Here is a 17,279-nt window from a genome sequence, read left to right on the forward strand (position 1 = left end):
GGATTTGTAACTGGCTGACTGACCGAACCCAAAGGGTGCTCATCAATGGTTCCTCTTCATCCTGGAGAAGAGTGACTAGTGGGGTGCCACAGGGTTCTGTCTTGGGCCCGGTCTTATTCAACATCTTTATCAACGACTTGGATGATGGACTCAAGGGCATCCTGATCAAATTTGCAGATGACACCAAACTGGGAGGGGTGGCTAACACCCCAGAGGACAGGATCACACTTCAAAACGACCTTGACAGATTAGAGAACTGGGCCAAAACAAACAAGATGAATTTTAACAGGGAGAAATGTAAAGTATTGCACTTGGGCAAAAAAAATGAGAGGCACAAATACAAGATGGGTGACACCTGGCTTGAGAGCAGTACATGTGAAAAGGATCTAGGAGTCTTGGTGGACCACAAACTTGACATGAGCCAACAGTGTGATGCGACAGCTAAAAAAGCCAATGCAATTCTGGGCTGCATCAATAGGAGTATAGCATCTAGATCAAGGGAAGTAATAGTGCCACTGTATTCTGCTCTGGTCAGACCTCACCTGGAGTACTGTGTCCAGTTCTGGGCACCACAGTTCAAGAAGGACACTGACAAACTGGAACGTGTCCAGAGGAGGGCAACCAAAATGGTCAAAGGCCTGAAAACGATGCCTTATGAGGAACGGCTAAGGGAGCTGGGCATGTTTAGCCTGGAGAAGAGGAGGTTAAGGGATGATATGATAGCCATGTTCAAATATATAAAAGGATGTCACATAGAGGAGGGAGAAAGGTTGTTTTCTGCTGCTCCAGAGAAGCGGACACGGAGCAATGGATCCAAACTACAAGAAAGAAGATTCCACCTAAACATTAGGAAGAACTTCCTGACAGTAAGAGCTGTTCGACAGTGGAATTTGCTGCCAAGGAGTGTGGTGGAGTCTCCTTCTTTGGAGGTCTTTAAGCAGAGGCTTGACAACCATATGTCAGGAGTGCTCTGATGGTGTTTCCTGCTTGGCAGGGGGTTGGACTCGATGGCCCTTGTGGTCTCTTCCAACTCTATGATTCTATGATTCTAAGAAGAAGAAGAGTTTGGATTTGATATCCCACTTTATTACTACCCTAAGGAGTCTCAAAGCGGCTAACATTCTCCTTTCCCTTCCTCCCCCACAACAAACACTCTGTGAGGTGAGTGGGGCAGAGAGACTTCAGAGAAGTGTGACTGGCCCAAGGTCACCCAGCAGCTGCATGTGGAGGAGCGGGGATGCGAACCCGGTTCCCCAGATTACGAGTCCACCGCTCTTAACCACTACACCACACCACCCTGGCTCTCTTGTGCTGCTGCAGATGCACCATGGCATTCCTTCTCTCTGCGCTCCTCCCAGCGGCCATTCCTCCTCTGGTCACTGCTACGAGTGCACAACCTGAGAGTCTGTCTCCAGGCACTGTGGTCGTCTGCAAGGAATTCCCACAAGGCAGGGCTGATGTTGCCAGCCTTCATGTCATGTTTGCAGACAACTTTGGAATGCAGAGCCAATGGGCCTGCTGCCTAAAGTCAGCTCCCTGTAGCGCACATCCTTGGGGATCCTGCCATCTTCCATTCTGCGGACGTGACCAAGCGAGTGTAGAGGTTTCCTGAGTCAGGAGGACGAACATGCTGGGAATGTAGGCTTGGGAGAGCACATCTTTGTTTGAAACTCTGTCCTGCCATGTGCTTTATGGAAGCGAGTCGTGGGCAATTTACAACTCAGCCTGTGCACTAGCCAGACATTGTAAAAATAAAGACCTCTGGAGAGCCATTCATGGATCTTCCACGTAACATACAACTCAGCTCAGCCGAGTCATTCTCAGGTCGCTCCACTTCTCTAGAGAACTCTGTGTTCCACCCACTGCTGAATGGCAGAAATTGTTGTTCTGCTGCTGGTGACTTAAATATTAACTCTGGGGCTGCTGTCCTAAATGTATTTACCAGATAAATCTAAGGCTAAACTGTGGAACCCGCTGCTTACTTGGCATCAAGGACACACAAAACGCTACCAAACCATTCTACGTTCTAAATCTTATATTAATAATCCAAAAACTGAGAGAGCTGTGTACAAGATCTACTAGAGAAGCCACAAACAGAAAACTCATTCAAATTGTGTCCAAAAGGAAGATTCAATCTTTAAAGTTCCTTTAGCCAGGTTCCTGTAGTAGCTCTCTCAATTTTTGGATTATTAATATAAGATTTAGAACGTAGAATGGTTTGGTAGCATTTTGTGTGCCGCTTATGTCTGCTTGCTTTATACTGGTCTACTACGAGAATTGGCAGCGTGGGTTCATTTCTTCAGTACTTGGCATCAAGGGCAGGGTTAGCAAAAGTCAGGAAGAGCAATCCAAACTGTAGGAAGATAGGATAATTTACATTGGTGTAAATTACGCCAGTGTAACTTACCCCGACTCCAAACTCCATTCAGGAGTGGGGCTGCCCAAGCCTGGGAAAGGAAAAAGCAAGCCTTTAAAATATAGAGTTCGACTTATGCCACCTATTTTGCCAGTGGAATGGCTTTTGGAACAGGAATAAGTCCACTCTACCCAATGACCCTCCTGCTACATCCCAGGCACGCCCCCTTTCCAGGACATTCTCCAGGTTCAGCTAGCTGAAGCCCAGCTATTTATTTATTTATTTATTTATTTATTTATTTATTTATTTATACCCCGCCCATCTGTCTGGGTTTCCCCAGCCACACTGGGCGGCTTCCAACAAACTATTAAAATACAATAGTCTGTTAAACATTAAAAGCTTCCCTAAACAGGCTGCCTTCAGATGTTTTCTAAAAGTCTGGTACCGGTAGTTGTTTTTCTCTTTGAAATCTGGTGGGGCGGCATTCCACAGGGCGGGCACCACTACTGAGAAAGCCCCCTGCCTGGTTCCCTGTAACCTGGCTTCTCGCAGCGAGGGAACCGCCAGAAGGCCCTCAGTGCTGGACCTCAGTGTCCGGGCTGAACGATGAGGGTGGAGACGCTCTTTCAGGTATACTGGACCGAGGCCGTTTAGCTGGGATGGGGAACTTATGCTGTTGTTACTTTGACTGAGGTGGAATGAGGGACTTCAGCTGGAGATCTGCCAATTCCAGCTCCACTCATCCCCACAGATCTTGGGTTTGGGCTTCTCCCCAACTCTCCTGAAATTCTATTATTAATATTGCACATATGAAAGCAACAGGATGAATAAAAAGTGAATCCTCTCAAAATAAAAATTGTCCAGTCCAAAATTTTGGTTAATAAGATTTACTAACAGAACTTGTTCCAAAACAGACACTCAAAACAATAATGCTACATCCAACTAGTTGCATAATACCTCTCCTGGAGAGAATCATTAGCACATATGCTTTCTTCTCTGGTGCTTCAGAGAGAGAACAAAGACTAACTCACACAAAATGGAGATTTGCAGCTGAATACCTTTCCCATGTGATCTAAGTTAAACACAACGTGAGAGCTAGCGGAGATACACCAACAGCTAATTATTAATCTGTTAGGCACTCAATGGAATTTTTTAGCATTAAACCTTTAGCAATGCACAGAGTTATTTTCCATTTCAATGTACAATTAAACATTTATACTTAACACCTATTTGGTTTAAAATATTGCCTGTTCAGAATCACAGCACCTAGCAGTTACATCACAGCTATTGCAATTTTGTGCAATTTGATGAAATCAGTGTCTTGGGGATTTCATTTCCATTTCATGGTGTAAGCACTAGAGTGATTTAATTAATCTATGGCTACCCACTTAACACTGAATACATGGTATTGCAAAAGAGATTTGTTATTGTCTACATTATCTCCTGGACAATCAGAACTGCATTTATACAACTTCCATGAGAAAGAAAAACACAGGCTTCTCTAAAACTGTCTTCAAGTCATTACCACAGAAATTCTGATGGTAATCTCCTAAACCTAAAGGTCATTGTATGAGTATATCCTAATATAGCGTAACATTTCAAAGATCCCCATGCAATTATAATAATATTTTACAGGGTCTATCTTTTCCTCCTCCTGAATCACTGTCTGAAAACTGAGAGGATGGAAAGGCAACTGTTTACCTCAGGAAGAACCTCACCCTCCATAGTGTTCCTTCTTCTGTTGCAAATGTGTAAGAGAAAAAGGCTATTTCCCCTGATTTAGGAAAACTTTGGTGCCATCATGATATTCTCCCCCCCCCTAACTTTCTCCCAAAAAAATTATTTATTTTATAACACAAATAAAAAACACAAACAGAAAAGACAAACAATACAAACAAATTCTTGTCATACCCTTATTTTTCTAAACATTGTTAAGTGGGCTTCCCCCAGTCCCACCTATCTGATTTTCATTTTACTTCATCTTTAGCAGTTTACATATATCATAATTTCTAACCATCTTTTTTTTTTTTAATCACACTTAAAATAACTTCACATTTTATCACTTACAAATAATACTATTTTAAAATACCCTATCTTCTACTTCTATCCCTACAGCCTATATCCACTTCCAAAGCTATTCTAAGGTTTAAATATTAACATATTTTTTCAAATATTCCTTAAACTTCTTCCAGTCTTCTTCCACCGTCTCTTCTCTCTGGTCTCGGAGTCTCCCGGTCAGTTCGGCAAGTTCCATATAGTCCATCATTTTCATCTGCCATTCTTCGATAGTTGGTAAATCTTGTTTCTTCCAATTCTTCACTAACAATATTCTCGCAGCTGTTGTGGCATACAGAAAAAAGTAACATCCTTTTTGGGGATTTCACCCCCCACTATACCAAGTAAAAGGCTTCTGGTTTTTTAATAAATGTGTTTTTCAACACTTTTTTCAATTCATTATAAATCCTTTCCCAGAAGTCTTTTACCTTGGGGCACGTCCACCACATGTGATAAAAGGTTCCTTCTTTTTCTCTACATTACCATCATGATTTTCTTAATGGCTCATCTCCCAAGCAATTACCTGTCGTGGAGGCTAACCTGGCTTATATTTTAACACTTCCTGACCCAAGGGTTCAGTGTCTGGCACCCAACTGAACACGACAAGCCTTGATAAGATTCTATCACTTCCTGGAATTATAGGTGCCTGGCACCCACCCCAAACACATAGCACTATTGTAAATCATGGGTAGGAAAGCTTTTCCACACTAAGGGCCACATTCCTTCACAGCCAGCCTTCTGGGGGCCACATGCAACTGGTGGGTGGAGTTAAAAATAATAGCAGCCAGTGGGGTGAAGCGGAATTGCTCACCTGGCTTCCCAGTGCTGAAGAGGCAAACGGAGCAGGGAGTTTGTAGGCCCAGTGCCAGGAGCATCGGACTGATTCCATCCGCACTGGGCCAGCATCAATGATGCCCTGCTGCTCTCCCTCTGATAAGCAAAGGCACCCCACTCTGCCTCACACTGCCTCGCTGCTATTGGCTGAAGGCCAGATTGGGAGCAGCAACAGGAGCAACTCTTCCTTCAGTAAAGTACATTGTAGCTGTGCAGAAATCAGATCTTTCTTCTTTTTTGAAACCATTTTTATTTGTTCTTCCAAGTGTAAAGTTACAACAATACCAAATACAGTGGTACCTCAGGTTACATACGCTTCAGGTTACATACGCTTCAGGTTACAGACTCCGCTAACCCAGAAATAGTGCTTCAGGTTAAGAACTTTGCTTCAGGATGAGAACAGAAATGGTGCTCTGGCCATGCAGCGGCAGCAGGAGGCCCCATTAGCTAAAGTGGTGCTTCAGGTTAAGAACAGTTTCAGGTTAAGAACGGACCTCCGGAACAAATTAAGTACTTAACCCAAGGTACCACTGTACATGTTCATGTTTAGGGAGTTCTCTGAATCTCTAGACTTCCCACCATCCCCTCCCTGGGTCTTACTGTCAACATTTTCAACTGCATAATATTTAATCATCCATATTTTATATCTCTCCATGTTGTCTATAGTTACATGACACGAGAATCCTGCTGATTTTTTTCATCTGCTTACAGCGGTCTCCCAAATAAATTATAAATCTTTCCCATTCTTTCTTGAAGTTTTTGTCTTCTTGGTTCCTGAGCCTTCTGGTCAATTTTGCCATTTTGGCATATTCCAACAGCTTAATTTGCCATTCTTCTCTGGTAAGGACTTTATCTACTTTCCATCTCTGGGTTAGTAGCATCCGTGTGTCAGTCGTTCCATACGTGAAAAGTCTTCTCTGCTCCTTTGGGATCTTGGTATCTACAATTCCTAATTTAAAAAAGCTTCTAGTTTCTTTATAAAATTATTTTAAACATTTTTTTTTTCATTTCATTATACATCATTTCCCAGATCTTTCTACACACACACACTTGGATGGAGATCCTGGTAAGCAAGAGAAAGACCATAGAGCAGGATCAGGGAGGCGGGTGCCCTAGAGAGGGTGCATGGCCTGAGGGCCAGGTAGTGTGTTCTCGAGGGCCACATTCGATCCCAAGACCTAAGGTCTCCTACCTGTCCTGTAAATGAACCAATATCTCTTTCTGGTTTTGTATATGACCTTTTTTATTGTTTTTGACCTTAGATGCTTACGTTAAAAAAACCTCACAATAATTGCTGACAGTATAAAAATAAATAATGTGCATCAAAAGGTTTTTCAAAGGAGTTGAAAAGGAGCCGGCGTACAGAGCATTAAAAGGAATTTGGAATAGATCTCTGAGGAACACAGAAGAACAACCTTTCTCATTCCTTTAAGTTATCCATCACTATTAATATTGAAAAGAATTCACTGTAAAGAAGAATCTTTACTGTAAAGAAGAATCTTTACAGTGGTACCTCGGGTTACAGACGCTTCAGGTTACATGCGCTTCAGGTTACAGACTCTGCTAACCCAGAAATAGTACCTTGGGTTAAGAACTTTGCTTCAAGATGAGAACAGAAATCGTGCGGCGGCAGTGGGAGGCCCCATTAGCTAAAGTGGTACCTCAGGTTAAGAACGGTTTCAGGTTAAGAACAGACCTCCAGAACGAATTAAGTTCTTAACCCGAAGTACCACTGTACTTCCCTTTTGCAGTCAGGCTGTTGTCTGCAAGGACTACCTTTTTCTCCCTCATACTTTCAATTCGTTGAGTGCGGCTGCATGCCTAATATACCTTTAAAGCAGTGTTTCCCAACCTTGTGCCTCCAGCTGTTTTTGGACTACAGTTCCCATCATCCCTTGCCACTGGTCTTGCTAGTCAGGGATGATGGGAGTTGTAGTTCAAAAACAGCTGGAGGCACAAGGTTGGGAAACACTGCTTTAAAGCATATTTGAAGCACATCCTGCCCCCCCTCAAAGAATTCTGGGTACTGTAGTTTGTAAAGGGTTGCTGGGAATTGTAACTGTGTGAGGGGTGAACTAAGGTGCAGAGAATTCTTTGAGGGAAAGAATGTGTTTCAAAGGCATAGTGTTCACGCAGCCACAGTGATGGCATATTTAAAACTCCTAATAGTAAACTCACATGGCATGTGCGTACATCAAAGAAGCTAAAATGAGCCCATGAGAAGCAAGACGGGAAGGTATCAGCACGCAAAGGAAAGACCAAAATTTACAGAATAAGAAGAGTCTGATGGGTGGAAACTATACACATTTTAAAAGACTGTCTAATGGGAACTGGACATCATTATTATTATTATTATTATTATTATTATTATTATTATTATTATTTTGTTATTATTATTATTATTATTAAATTTATATCCCACCCTTTCTTCTAAAGAAACCCAGGGTGGTAAACACATAAATAACAAAATCTTAAAAAACATTCTGAAAACAGTTTTAAAGCAGTTAAAAACAATCACATTATCTCGATCAGTGATTTCAAGTTTGCTAGGATCAGTATTTTTCAGAAATGAAATGCCTGGATAAAGAGGAACATTTTAAAATTCCACCTGAATGTCAATAATAAAGGGGACATATGCACCTCATGAGGTAAGGCATTCCACAAATGGGGAGCCACCACTGAGAAGGCCCTGTCACGAGTCAACACCAACCAGGCAGCTCCAAGTGGTGGCACCACCAACAAGGCCTCACCTGCTGATCACAGAGCCCAATATGTTTGATACTGAGGAAGGTGGTCTTTCAGAACCTCGAATGTAGTAACACCTTGAACTGGACCTGGTATTTTACTTGGAGCCAATGCAGCACTTTTGGAACATAATTTTGGGAAGGGAAACTGGAAAGAACCTATCTGTGTAGTATATAAACTATCCTGATGACTGGATAGGAGCAATGTTAGAAGTCAGGATATGCTGTAACATTTTGTTGCGGGCCCATTTGCGGCTTCATTTTGTTTAATGCCATCTACAGAAGCAAATAACAACACAGAGAAAAAACATTGCACATGGTGCTGGGTGGGAAGGATGAAATCATCCCATTGTTTTGTTAGGAAACAAATGTGATCCTTTGAGCAATTAAGCCACACTTTCCTCCTCTGCCTCCTAACCATAACGATTTTCTCAAATGCACTAGCACTGACATTAGTTACTGAACTGGTCATTTGCAAATTTCAGGACTGGGACCCTAGTGAGTTTGCATGCAGTATATAAAAATCCACTGCCTTAAGTCTTTGTGGACTGCAGCCAAGGAACAAGGAACTCTTGAGGAGACTGAGCAGCGAAGGTTTCCATTTTCAAAAGAAAATGAGTGAATAAGGCTTAACGCATCCCGAATTTGGCACACAAACAATCAAACCATTTGGCAGAGGTGAGACAGCGCAGGACAAAAAACTGCTCGAGGAATTCTCTCCTTGTAAGGTAGCTGGTTAATGGCCTTCAATGCAGAAACTGTTAGAGAGGCTAGTAAATTGCTCTGAGAATCACAAGACCGTTCTCTGGAGATGAAATCTTCAAGCCCTGGGCTGTTCTACTGATGTTTAATAGGACCAACTATAAGTAAACAAGTTGTGGATTTCAGTATAACAACATTGAAGGGAGCAGGGGGTGGAGGCAGAACCAATAATTGGAAGAATGAGCTCTTATATGAGGCAGATAATTCATGATTGGTCTAATAATTCATTTTTAAAACCTTTTGAAGTCTTTTATCTGTAGAGTCAGGGGCAACTGAGTTACCTTAAGGACTTCCAGAGTCCTTCTATCCAAGAACGATCACTGAGATCATCCAGAGGAGTGCTGTTAGTTTTTCCCCATGTCACAGAGACCCAACTGACCTCCACCATAAGCCAGGCATTAAGTGTTGACAGTCACACATTATGGGCTCTCTCTTCCAGCAGAGATTTGGCAGGAGTGCTTGAATTTGTTTCTGGAAGACCTTTTTATGTAGGCAGGCCTAGGCAGTTGTTTAAACTTTCCTTGAGTACCTAGTCATTTTAATGACTGCTCTGTACTGCTTTTAACAGTGCTTTGTGGCTTAACAGACCCTCCAAGTTTCCCACTTTACCAGGGCTAGACCCAGATTTACCTAAACCACCCCAGTTTCTGATTTGATCCCAGAATGTCCCACTTTTCCTTATGATGTCTCCATTTTCATCGGAGAAATGTTGGAAGGTATGGAGTTATGTTAGAGGGACGCGGGTGGCGCTGTGGGTTAAACCTGAGACTAGGACTTGCTGATCAGAAGGTTGGCGGTTTGAATCCCCGCGATGGGGTGAGCTCCCATTGCTCGGTCCCTACTCCTGCCAACCTAGCAATTCGAAAGCACGTCAAAGTGCAAGTAGATAAATAGGTACCGCTCCAGCAGGAAGGTAAACAGCGTTTCCGTGCACTGCTCTTGTTCGCCAGAAGCGGCTTAGTCATGCTGGCCACATGACCTGGAAGCTGTACGCCGGCTCCCTCGGCCAATAAAGCGAGATGAGCGCCGCAACCCCAGAGTCAGCTACGACTGGACCTAATGGTCAGGGGTCCCTTTACCTTTACCATATGGAGTTATGTGACCCCCGAGCTGAGGATTTCAGTAACTATTCAACCTTTAGAAGACATCCAAAGACATGTACAGGGAAGTTTTTTTTAATGTTTAATGTTTCATTGTGTTTTTATGGGTGGGGTATAAATATTATTATTGCTATTATTATTAAATTGGATGTCCTTATTTTCATCAGAGAAATGTTGGAGACTTGCTTCTGAGTAGACATGCACAGGGAAGAGACGGCAGTAGGGCTGTTTCATTATATTTGTCCAAACTGAATTGCCATCTTTGTGTGTCATCCTTTAATTTGGCTTCTGCAGCTGAGCGCTTTGCCTTCGACAGGAATCCAATTTTGACCGAGTATTGAGAAGAAGCTGACCTGCACCTGCTTTGTCAATTCTGAGGAGAGATCCAGGGTGCTTTTCGCATTCTCTCAAGGTCAGCTCAGTTTTTTTTCCCTATCTTCAGTAGAAACTCTGAGACTTTGTAAAGAAATGGCTTCAAAAGCAGGATTGGTTTGGCCCTGTCAGCAGGGGACATATCTTCCTATATACATAAAAATGGAGGGCTGTCATCACGCTGTAATTAATGTGGCTGCCAACAGGCAACCATGCCAACTCCAGCAGGCTGAACAGCAGCCAGGTAGGTGAGCAAGCAAGCAGTGCAAGTGGAAGGCATCCTAAGTCAGCTGTTTAAAGGAAGGGGAAGTTCTGTGAGCCTCTTTCCCCTCTCCATTAAATGTGCCCGCAGTGAGGCTTAATGGAGTGGGAGAGGTGCATGACACACATACAAAGAGCTAGAAAAAGTTCAGAAAAGGGCAACCTGTTCTGCCTTTGGGCAGGATGCAGTTTGACTTCCTTTCCTTTGTATAAAACAAGCCTGAAGGAGGCCCCCAAACTGCTCACAGGTCCTTGTATGATCAGTGGAAACAGAGTGGCAATTATTAACCACTCTAAATTCAACTCTGATAATTACCACCTGCCCAGATTTTAACTTGTCTGAATTAATTTTAAGATGTATTTTAATTAATTGATGTCTGTTTTTATGCTTATTGTGTTGTTTTTATGATGTTAGGCGCTCTGAGCCTGACCTCGGCCAGGGAGGGCGGGATACAAATAAAATGTTGTTGTTGTTGTTGACAACCTATCTTTCCAAATGGCCTGGAAAATGGTGTCATTAGCATCCATGTTGGTATCTAAATTCCTGTTTGAGTCAGGCAGGATCTTGCAACACCAGTTAAAACACGGATGGAAAAAGCAGTGACATACACCCCCAGTGTATTTGTACTATACCTGTTACCAGCACTAGCCAGAACGGCCAGTGATTGAGGGCAACTGAAGTACAACGAATTCTGGAAGTCATGACCTTTAAATTCAAAAAGTGGTTTTAAGAGATAGTTTGGTCACTTGTAAAGAGCATTAAAGGAGTCACAGGTCATTGAATTCCACTGTGAACTTTAGTTAGTCCATTGAAGTAGCACAGTATTTACATTTCCTCTGGTTTCCGGGCTTATTTACACGATGAGAAAGTGCAACAGGATTATGAAGAACCCCTTAAGATCTCAATTTGTTGAATACAGTGAATAAAAGAAGTTTTGTTTATTCCTCCCTCTACTATGATATTTTTGAAGTGGAATTATTGCTTATTAATTGAGATGTTATTTAAGTACTGTTTTTTGGCTTTGGGTTATGTGCCCCTTATGTATTTGCTGTATGGGAAATGATGTTCTTAGACTGTAACCCTATAAAAACTCACATGGGAGTTAGTCTCATTAAGCTCAATGGGACTACTTCTGAGTAGACATGTATAGGGTTGCATTGGTAAGAAACTGTATTCCTGTTATTTTTTCCTACCAAACAAATTTACATTATACTTTTCTCTTTTTTAACTGCAACGGTTGGGAGCAAAATCATTTTTCCCTTTGCTAGAACATAGCACAAAATTCCATTTTTCTAAGTACAGATGTCTCCCTCTGTTTTCAAAAATTAATAATGCATTCAATGCAATTAATAACACTTCCCATAATTTAATGCATTCAATTCCTTTGTTCTTTTCATCTCCAATACAGTCTTCGATCTTCATGCCCATAATTCTGTGTAGGTTACAAGCCTCAGAACTCTTGCCTATAGTGAAACAAAGTAAAATGAAGACTGAAGTCACAGTCTGCTCAGTTAGTCAAGACCTGGTGTCAGCACCAGACTGGCAGTCGAAATGTCTTGCAACACTGCTTGATGGGGCAGTATCTTCCACTATGCAGTGCAGGAATGTCAACTAAAGTATCCATGACAGATGACCATCCAACCTCTGCTTAAAAGCCTCCTAGGAAACAGCACCGGAGCAAGCCTATCTGGCGCCTGTAGTAAGTAACAAAACAAACAAACCCCTGTGTTGCAAAGAGAACGTCAGCAATGTCTAGGCAACACGACCATTTACATATGTAATAGACAATCTTTATAGAATTCCTTCAAACCATAACAAGTACAAAATGAAATCTTTAGTCTCAAAGTCTCTGAAAATCTTTAAATGAAGCGAGGTACCAAACTTTGTACAATGAAAGACAAGCTGTGTATTCAGCAAATATGATGTCCAACACTGAACAGCGATTCCGCATATTGACTACTGTTTCGTAGAATTCTTCGTCAGCATGGCAGGAGGATATAGAATTGCTTCATAAACTGAAAATACAATTTTACAGACGATGACCTGCATGACATATCACTTTACAAAAATTATAAACTATAATACACACAGTAATGAAAAAGAGTACAGTGGCACCTCGGGTTACATACTCTTCAGGTTACATACGCTTCAGGTTACAGACTCCGCTAACCCAGAAATAGTACCTCGGGTTAAGAACTTTGCTTCAGGATAAGAACAGAAATCGTGCTCCGGCGGCGTGGCAGCAGCGGGGGGCCCCATTAGCTAAAGTGGTCTTTAGGTTAAGAACAGTTTCAGGTTAAGAACGGACCTCCGGAACGAATTAAGTACTTAACCTGAGGTACCACTGTACATACCCCATCTTATTTCGATTGCAGGCACCTGGGGCAGTACGCATATCCTGCACCCAGGGGCCGGGCCAGCTGCCTGTGAGGACGGGGCGAGTCAGGGCAGGACGCTCCGTGGGGCCTCTGAGGAATCTGCCTGCCTCCTCCCACTCAGCCGGGGGCAAGATGGCGGGGTGGGAGCAGGAACGGGGGTCCAGAAACCAGGAGTCAGGAAGCCAAGAGTCCGAGGATCAGAGAGCCGGGAGTCAAGAAGCCAAGGGTCCGAAGGTCAGGAAACAAGGAGGCACGAAGTCAGGGGTTCAAGGATCAGGAAGCAAGAAGCCAAACACAGCAAGGCAGGAAGCGTGTTGCTGTGGCAAAGAGCTGAAGGGAAATGCTGACCTTATATCCCTTCCCGGCTCTTGCCACCAGGTGCTGTGAGTTACCAAGCGGCCTCACCTGTGAGGCCGTGCCTTGCCTCTTCAGAACAAACTTAGGGAGGCCCCAGTCCTGCAAAATCCTATTGGTCACAGGGCCTGGCTCCTGCACGCACACCTGACATCTAGTCCAACTCCCTGCAGTGCAGGAATCTGCCGCTGTCCCTTATGGGACTCGAACCTGCAGCCTTGGCGATATCAGCACCATGCTCTAACCAACTGTGCTATTGGGTGGAGAGAGAGAGAGAGAGAGAGAGAAAGAGAGAAAGAGAGAGAGAGAAAAAAGCTCCTTAAGAGTAAAACCTGATACCAGTTACATTGAGACTAGGGAAAGGAGCCTTCTTGGTAGTTTCCTCTAGACTCCCTTGAGAGAAGATCACCTTTCCCCCCCCCCCCTCTCTCTCCCTGTCTTCTGTTGTCTGCTGAACACCTCTTTTAAAAGAGCATTGGAATAAGCCCTGTTTCAAGCCGCCTGTTAATTATGCCGCTACTCTTCTTGCTGCCATTGCTTTTATGGAATAGTGGATATGCCCACAGCGCAATGTGATTCTACCTCTCTGTTTTAGGCTCTTTAAACTGAGCTTTGAATTTTAATTCCCTTTTATTGCCGCTGCATTTTTTTTAATATATATATATATAATTTTGCGTTGTAAAGCTGTCTCGCCTTGGGAGCATTTTTCAGGAAAGGCGGGATGCAGTTTCTAAGTAAAGCTGCAGAATAGGCTCAGCGTTCATGCTTAGCCACCCAGACATGCAAAGAAATCAGAAATAGGCTCAGTAACATGGTAGGTTTTTAATGGTTGGTGTTCTATTGCGTTATGTTTGGAGCTGTCCAGAGTGGCTGGGGCAATCCAGTCAGATCGGTGGCATATACAGTAATTATTATTATTATTATTGTCAGGGTTTTAGGGAGAGAGGAGACAGAGAGCGAGGGCGAGGAGGAAGAGGACGACAACGAGCCGAGGTTGTCCCAAAGTCCGTCTAGCGAATCAGAGGATTCCCAGAAGGGAGCCCCCCTGGTCAGGCCAAGGGGCAATAGAGAGGGAATCAGTCAGAGAGAGGGGAACGAAGAGGGAATCCCCAGTGGGAGTGGCAAAGCAGGACCAGCTCCCCCGTCGGAACGGAGTAGAGGGGGGGGAGTTGCCAGTGTGTCAGAAAGAGCAGGACAGGAAGGAGGAAGGGGGAGGAGTTCGGAGCAAGACGTCCTGCCTGAAAGGGAGGAGTGTAGTACCGAGAGCAGCGTAACTGTAGAAAGGAAGGTCAGAGGCAACGTACGCGCGCCAAGTTCAAATATAGAGGCGCGCGGAAATGAGGAGAGCTCTGAGGAGGAGCCTGGTGCCAAAGCACGAAGGAGGGGGGAGCAGGCGGGAGAAGACTCAGCCTCTGGGGAGTCCCGGAAAGAGGGAAGACAGGGGGGCAGGAAGACCCTGCGGAAAAGGAAAGAGAGGAAAAGGTGGAGCAGTACAAGCCTCTTAAATTGGTGCAGGGGAGGGACGGACTCAGAGGGGACTTCTAACATCTAAGGGTAACAGATGCGGAGCCACGGAGTTTGGATGTAATGACGACAATGATCTTCAATAAAACCTTTTGTATATAGCTTGGACTGGACTTTGGTCTCTTGTGAGCTGGGACCCAGGGTGGCTCTGACAGAAAGTCCCCTCTCACTGAACGCAAAATTTTTTTTTTTGCAAAGCTCACGAACGGTGACAGCCATGACTGCGGAGGAGCAGTTGACAGCGCTGCGAACTACAGTTTCCGAACTCACTGCTGCAGTCCTTGCGTCTCAGAAGAAGCATGACGAAATGGAGAAGCGCTGCCAGGACCTGCAAACAAGGTGGGAACGTGCAAGCAGGGAAGGGTTCCCAGGGTCCAGATCAGAGGGGATTGGACTTGGACGGAGGGGGGGCAGCCTAGTCACCCACTTCGATGGGAACCTGAAGCACTACCCCAGTTTCAGAGCAGACGTTTTGTATGCATTGCACTTGCTTCGTCATGACTTTAAAGATGAGGAGGAGAAAGTGGGGTTTATTGTTTCTCACTTGCATGGGCCGGCCAGAGACTGGTTGCGCAATTTGTGGCGTGAAGATGGCCCTGCCCGCCGCGATGCAGATGAATTCATTAAAGCGATGGATGCCTGCTTCCAGTCTACTGTAGATGTGGATCTTGCACGCAGGGAAATTTTTGGATTGCGGCAAGGCAAAGCCACTGTGCGTCAGTACCATTCTAGATTTTTTGCTTTACTGACTGCGCTAAGCTGGGAGAAGGATTGTGCACCTGTGAGGGATTTGTTCTGGGAGGGGCTCAGCGGTCCCATTAAGGATGAACTTGCCAGGGGAGACAGACCCCAGACCCTGGAGGAGCTTGTGCAGAGGGCTTTGGCGATTGGGATACGGCACGAGGGACGTCCTTGGCACACTGAGGAAGAACGTCAGGTGCGTCCACCAGCGAGGACGTCTTCTTTCATCCCCAGGGAGTTCAGTCAGTCACATCCTTCGCCACTGGGAAGGCAGGGGGAGGAGCCCATGGAACTTGGTGGTGCTAAGGCTCAAGCAACAGCCAGAGCCCCAGCTTCCGGTGCAGTGAAGGCAAAGCCTCCTAGAGGGACCAGGAAGTGTTACATTTGCGACAGTGCACAGCACATGGCGAAAGAGTGTCCCCAGAGGCTGCAGAAACACACTGCAGCTTTAGCAACTGTTGCAGCAGAAATGATGCAAGCAGAGCAACCTCAGGGAAACGACAGTGCCTGGCTGGAAGCAGAGCTGCTGGGGCTCAGCCAGGCGAATCTGTAGAGCAGTCCCCAGCGCTTTTGCAACGCACAGACCCTTTACCACCCAAGCCAGCGGTGCAGCTCACTGCAACACTTCAGTTGCCGAATGGAACCACCCTGGAAGTCCCCATCACGATTGATTCTGGGAGCAACGCAGATTTTGTGGGGACGCACTTTGTCAAGCAGCATCGCATAGCGCTTCTGCCAGCGACAACACCTCTGAACGTAGTCACGGTGGATGGCAGGAAATTGCTAGGAGGACAAGTTGTGCAACAGACGCCTCCCATGGTGATGAGGATTGGAAATCATCGAGAAGTCATCAGCTTCAATGTCACCCGCCTTTCAGACACGCCTATAGTATTAGGCATGAGTTGGCTGGAGAGACACAGTCCTGCTGTAGCGTGGTACCAACGGCAGATCACCTTTTGCTCATCGTACTGTGCTCAACATTGCATCCAGTCCAGCCAGGAGGAGGGAGCTGAGCAGCAGTTGCAACTTGGCATGGTGCAGGCAGTACCCCGCAAGTACGAGGGGTTCCTGGAGGTTTTCTGCGAGAAGGAAGCTGACCAGTTGCCGCCCCACAGGCCTTATGATTGTGCCATCGACCTGGTGCCAGGGGCGCAGTTGCCGACTGCAAAGCTGTATTCCATGTCTGAGGATGAGATGCAAGAACTCAGGGAGTTCATAGAGCACAATTTGAAGCGCGGATTCATCCGAGAATCGAAAGCGGTGGGGGGCAGTCCTGTTTTCTTTGTAAAGAAGAAAGACACGCCCCAGAAAAGACTCATTGTGGACTATCGATTCATAAACAGTAAGACCAAACCCAAGGCCTTCCCCATGCCCAAGATAGATGATCTCCTGGCAACCGTAAGGAAGGGGAAGATCTTCACCAAATTGGATCTGCGTGGAGCGTATAACCTCATACGCATCCGGGAGGGCGATGAGTGGAAGACGGCCATGTTCACGCCTCTGGGCACGTACGAATACAGAGTTATGCCATTTGGTCTCCAAAATGGATCTCACGTCTTCCAAGCATTTATGCATCACGTGCTAGCGGGACTTCTCTACAAGAAATGCGTGTGTTTCCTCGACGACATCCTTATCTTTTCGGAAACGGAGGAGGCCCATGAGAAGGACGTAAAGGAAGTCCTGCAGAGACTACGGGAGAACAAGCTCTACGCCAAGTTAGAGAAGTGCCAGTTTGATGTGACGGACGTGGATTTCCTAGGCTACAAGCTGTCCGACAAGGGGCTGGCCATGGACAGC

This window comes from Podarcis erhardii (assembly GCF_964252035.2).
Source record: "Podarcis erhardii genome assembly, chromosome: 4".
Taxonomy (NCBI): Eukaryota; Metazoa; Chordata; class Lepidosauria; order Squamata; family Lacertidae; genus Podarcis; species Podarcis erhardii.